Here is a 6,647-nt window from a genome sequence, read left to right on the forward strand (position 1 = left end):
GACGCGACGAGAAATCCGTGGGGTAGCTCACGATAGGTGAGGGGAGTTTATTATAAAATTTACCGTTTTAACACCATAGTTAGGGTCAGGGAACCTAGCTATGAGGATATTTGCCTGTCCCTGTTGCATGCTGATTTTTCTTCAAAGAAAATTACGTTTTAACTAATGGGATGTGATATATATATATATATGTATTGTGATGAATGATATTGTTTTGGTTGTTTGAAATGTGTTGTTTGGAGACCGTGCGTGTGGAAATGATATTGTTGTGTTTGTTTGAATTGTTGTTGATGTTGCTATTGAGGATTTTAATTTATATGTGATGATAATGATAATTTTGATGATATTGATTTGAGATGACGTTGTTAATAAAGACCATGTCAACATGAATTGTTATTATCGATGAATATGTGAATATGAAATAAGGTTGTTGTTGTTGTTGATAACGTCATTGAGATGAGATGATATTTATGTTGTGAATGACATGGAAATGGAATGTTGATTGATGTTGGAAATGCATTGGCATGTACATGTTGTGTATGTTCATGGGGGGCACTGTGCACTGACCTTCCAGGGTCTTTGGCACTAGCTTTTGGCCACGAACATACGTCGTATGGAGTGTATGTCATGGGGGGGTAGAGTGCACTGACCTTGTCGGATGGCGCAGACGTGGGTAACTAGCGTGGTTAGAGAATCTAAGCATTTTTTAGGGGATGCTTAGGCGCTTTAATTGGTCCATGGTCTTTGGCACTTACTTTTGGCCGTGATCATAGCTCATACGACATAGGAAATAGAGTAACTGTGGCCAAGTGTACTTTGTACTAGGGGGCTTGTCACCTGGTAGGGAACACCTTTGGGCTCCCAGGCTGATCACCTATGGGAGGGGGGTTTTTAGGTGCACAACCGGGTGGTCTCGATAAACTCAGCACAGTTCCCTAAGTGAGAGTGTCGTGTGGACACGCTTAGGCTATTTCCTGAGGTTTGGTTGTTGTTGGTACGTACCACATTGCATCTGAGTGTTGAGTCAGGTGCATGCATCATTCTGTGCAGTCTTGATTGGGTCCATGGATGGATGATGAGTAATTGTTGGATGTGAATGATGAATATTTGTTGGATATGAGTGTTGAATAATGATTGTTGTGCATGCTTATCATGTTTGCCTATGTTCCGTGCTAATTGTGGTTATTTGGAATTGGTATTGGTTCTTTTATAATAAACTCACCCTTGCAATTTTGTATCGTGTGGTTGATACCTATGATGATCACGAACCTTGTTCGTGGGAGCAGAATGACAGTGGCAGGGTGTAGAGAGTAAGATTCTGGTGAGGAGCCGCCGAGCCGACGTGATGACGTTGGCGTTATTTTGGGAGAGAGTTGTGTTTTGTAATCAACTCCTCCGTAGTTGGTTTTTAAGTTTTATTTTGTTGAGTTAAAGATGTAAAACTTGAATTTTAAGTATATATATATATATATATATATATATATATATATATATATATATATATATAAACATATTTAATTTTCGTTATGTGTATGACATGTACTGAATTATTGTTTCTATGTAATTATGCATATTCACTTAAGTAATGGCGTGTTGTTGGATGAATTTATGTTGTGACAAAATTACTTCTATTTTCTTAAGCAAAAATTAAGGGAGTTCTTTTTATAAAAATTGAAATTATCGAATATTAGAGTGTGGATACTGTAGCGACGAGGCGGGTCGTTATACTCATCATAATCTATACCTTCTTCTTGACTATCCTTTTGTTTTTGGTTATAATACAAATTTCATCAATTTTTTTCTCAATACCCATTTAGTTTTAATTACTTGTTGAGAATTAGTTCTTGGCACAATATCCCAAACTTCATTTCTTTTAGGCTAAATGACCTATTTGGTCCTTTATCCTTTTTTTTTTTGGTTTAGTTTGGTCTTTATTCTTTTAAAAAGTTCAATTTGATCATTTATCTTATTTTTTATTCAATGTAGTCCTTTATTTTTTTTTTAAAAATGTTTATTTGGTCTTTTATCTTATTTTTTTGGTTCAGTTTCATGCTTTATCTTATTTTTTTTTTTAGTTTGATCTTTCAATCTATTTAAGATTGACATTGTTAATCATTTAAAATGAACTTTTTGGTTAAGTTTTGTTCCCTTCCCTTCCACTTCATTTTTAACAAAAGAATAAAAAACTCATTCTTAAATGATTAACAACGCCAATGTTAAATGGATCCAAGGACTAAATTGAAAAAAAAAAAGATGCATGACCAAAATAAACTTTTTAAAAGATAAATGACTAAACTAAATAAAACAAATAAGATAAAGGACCAAATAAAACTTTTTTAAAGATAAAGGACCAAACTGAACCAAAAAAATAAGATAAAGGACCAAATAGGTAATTTGGCCTTTCTTTTAAATTGATTCAACTCTTTGCATTGCCAATAACCAATGTTAATCAGATAAAGCTTCTTGAAGAAACTTTTCTAACTTAGAAGAAACTTTTCTAACTTAGAAACTTTTCTTAGTAGATTTTGGCTCTTCTTGGGATACAAGATCCAAAAATCTACAAAAATTGTTAAGAGAACTATGTGTGGTTACCCTTTGTTTATATCACTTATTATGTTGTCTAGTGATAAGTCCCTAGATGTTCTCCATTCTTTGGCTAGCTCTTTTGTAGATCCTTGACTTGTATCAACATTTTGCTTCATCATATTCAATGGTCTAGTCTCCTCAAGATTGCTAGATCCTTCAAGATTTTCTACACAATCATCATCTAGATCATTCTTTGACTCTTGAGTTTTATTCTCATGGTCACACATTTTATCAAAATCAATATATACAAATTTTTCAATCAATAAAGTTATTCTATTCAAAACTCCATATGCTTTACTAGATTAAGAGTAGCCTAAAAAGATTGCTTCATCAACTTTTGAATCAAACTTGCCCAAGTTATCTTTACCATTATTCAAAACAATGCATTTTCTTCCAAAAGCCCTTAAATGTGATATGTTTCATTTCCTTCCTTTGTAAAGCTCATAAGGCATGGATTTCAAAATAGTTCTTGATGTAGCTCCATTGGAGCTTGTAGGCCTTGGATCTTCTTCATCAATGGAGTCCTTTGCTTCTTGAATTTTAATGGCAGCGGAATGGAGAAGAAGAAGAGTTGAGAGGAGACACTTCAAGGAGAAGATGAGTCCAGAAGAAGCTCACCACCATAGGAAGCCATGGATAAGAGCTTGAAGGTAGGAGAAGATGAGTGGAGGGAGAGGGAGAGAAGGAGCACGAAATTTTGTGCCTCAAATGAGGTCTGAACTTTGAAGTGTAATTCTCAAATGATCATAGTTCAAAAAATGCACACACATAGCCTCTATTTATAGCCTAAGTGTCACACAAAATTGGAGGGAAATTTGAATAATTCAAATTTCACTTGAATTTGAAATTGAATTTGTGGAGCCAAATTTTCACTAATTATGATTAGTGAATTTTAGCTATGGTTCAGCCCACTAATCTAAGATCAAGTCCAAGATTCTCTACTAAGTATGCTTAGGTGTCATGAGGCATGTAAAGCATGAAAGACATGGACAAAGTCTGACTATATGGTGTGACAATGGGGTGTAGCAAGCAAATGTTCAGCTCCCCCTCTAAAATTTAATTGGATTGGGCTTCTCCCAATTCAATTAAATTTATTTCCAACCACACACATCAAATATTCACTTAATGCATATGAAATTACAAAACTACCCCTAATACAAAAACTAGTCTAGGTGCCCTAAAATACAAGGGCTGAAAAATCCCACATTTCTAGTGTACCTTACCTATATTATGGAGCCCTAAATACAAGGCCAAAAAATAATGAAACCTTAATCTAATATGTACAAAGATAAGCGGGCTCATACTTAGCCCATGGGCCCGAAATCTACCCTAAGGCTCATGAGAATCTTAGGGCCTTCTCTTGCATCTCTGGCCCAATCTTCTTGGAGTCTTCTATCCAATGCCCTTATGGGGTATGATTGCATCAGTTCTTATTAAAACTCTATTGAGAACATAGCAAGTTGTACTTACGATAGTCATCCAAAAATACTTTGGTAACTTAGTTTCATTTAACATAGTTCTTGCTAGTTCTTCCAAAGACTGATTTTTCCTCTCTACAATCCCATTTTATTGTGGAGTTCCGTGAGTGGAAAAATGATGTGAAATATCATTTTCTTTACAAAACATTTCAAAATCTTCATTCTGGAATTCATGTCCATGATCACTTCTTAATGTCTTAATTTTCAAATCTTTTTCATTTTGAATATTTTTTCAAGTTTCCTAAAATCTTTAAAAGCATCGTGTTTAAGTGCAAGAAAAATAGTCCATGTAAATCTTGAGTAATCATCAACAATGACAAGAGCATAATAGTTACCTCCCAAACTCATAGCTATAGAAGGGCCAAACAAGTCCTAGTGTAGAAGTTCCAAAGATTTAGATGCACAAACCACCTTTTGGTTTAAAAGAAACTTTGACTTGTTTGTCTTTTCAACAAGCACAAGCATCACATAGCCTATCCTTTTGAAATTTTAGTTTGTGAAGTCTTATTACGAGCTCTTTTCATCATTTTACTCAACAATAATTTTGATTCACCCATATATGCCTTTCCTAAATCTAGCATGTAGATATTATCAAGTCTATTTCCTATCAACTTCATGTCATTTAAAGTATTACAAATCATGAAAAAACTTGAAGTGAAGGAAATATCAAAGCCATTATCACACGATTGACTAATACAAAGCAAATTGTGCTTTAGACCTTCCACATATAGAACATTTTCAATACGAGTAGTTTGTGAATTACCCAAATTACAAATGCCTAGAATCTTCCCTTTGTTGTTGTCACCATATATGAAAAAGATGATGGAACACACAAACCAAATGAGAGGGGGGGGGGGGGGGGGGAATTAATTTTTGAATCAAAACAGACTTTTAAAATTAGAGCTAAAAAAGACTTCTTTTCCAAAGATAGTACCACAAACTTTTTGATAAATCAATATTTAATCAATAACCCTTTACACAAAATCCTTTGTTAAAGTTCTTTCTTCAAAAAGATATTTTCTTTAACTTTTAGTAAATTAATCAAGACCAAAATGAGAAAGAAAGACAAGATTAAGAGAAGATGTACACCAATTTTTATACTAGTTCAGTCTCCATTTCTAGAGTAGCTAATCCAATTATCTAATCTAGCACGAATTAGATTTTCACTATGCATATAGGATTCTTACAAGCAATCACAAGCAATCTCAGTTCCTACCCCAGAAAAAGAGACTAAGGTATCCAACCCTAGGGTCCTCTGTGAATAAGAGCCTTAGAGAAACCTACCCTTAGCCCAAACTAGAAAAACCTATTCTAGCATACCTTCATAAATTCATGCATATACTAATAATGTACACAAAAAACAGAGTCATAGAAAGATGTAACATGATCAATCATACACAAGAACCTTGCTTGATTGAATGAGTGTCTTCTTGAACTCAAGAGAAATTCACAACTCACTTTCACAATATGATCTTCATAATCAAATATTAGAAGTTGTGAGTTACACTATATCTAAGCACTTTTTCTTCTCTCTTTATCACTTACTTTAGCTCATAGAAATTTCAAACTTTTTGCACTTACACACAAAAGTGAGAACACAAGGTGGCTATTTATAGAGAAAATAATTATATCCGCCTGTAATTGATTAAATATATAATGTAATCGATTATTTTGAAGGAGTAATCGATTATATTATTATTTCAATTGATTAAAGTGTTCTTCCCAAAATTTGGAAAACTTTCAAGAACAATATAATCGATTAGATTCTTGATGTAATCGATTAAAGTGTTCTTGATCACTTCTGAAACACTTTTAAGAGAGAAGTAATTCATTATATCACCTAGTAATCGATTAAAGCAGAGACTCCTGAAAAATCAATCATTGTCTCGTCTGAATTGTGTAATCGATTAGGATTACCTTGTCATCGATTAAACTGATACGAGAAATTTCTCTGCAAGCTACAAACACTTGTGCAATCGATTAAAATAGAGAGTTTTAAACACTAAAGAAATTTTCTAACTTCAGAACCTTTCTTCTTACTCCTACATTTTGATGCATGATGCACATATGAAAAGATACACTACTAGAAAAATGGATTTTTAAGACACGTGATTTATGACGGTTATTTGAGGAACCGCTTTAGAAAGTGGTGCGGTGGCATTTTTGTAATTATTGTGTAACAAATTTCATTTTACGATGCACTTTCTAAGGCAGTTATTGAAAACCGTCTTAGAATGTTATGTTTTATAAAATTTATGCCGGTTTTTAGAAAAAAAAAACCATCGTAATTCTAAAAACGAAAAAGGGAAAACTGCTTGCTCCTCGCGGCTGTGTACGTTTCTGCTAGCTAGCTTTCGAGATTGCTTTGAACCCTAGACTGCTTGCTCCTTGTTCCTTCGTTTGAACCCTCCCTTTCTGCTTGCTCCTTCGTTTGAACCCTCGCTTTCTTTGACATTGAAGCCCTACACCTTCTTCCATTGAAGCTCCTTCACCTCTTCGACTTCATCGCTCCAACTTCTCAGCTCCAAGTTTTGTGAAGACAGAGATTGGTTAGTCAATTACTAACTTTGTTAGGTTAAGCTT

The sequence above is a fragment of the Glycine max genome, chromosome 14 (genome assembly GCF_000004515.6).
Source record: "Glycine max cultivar Williams 82 chromosome 14, Glycine_max_v4.0, whole genome shotgun sequence".
Lineage (NCBI taxonomy): Eukaryota > Viridiplantae > Streptophyta > Magnoliopsida > Fabales > Fabaceae > Glycine > Glycine max.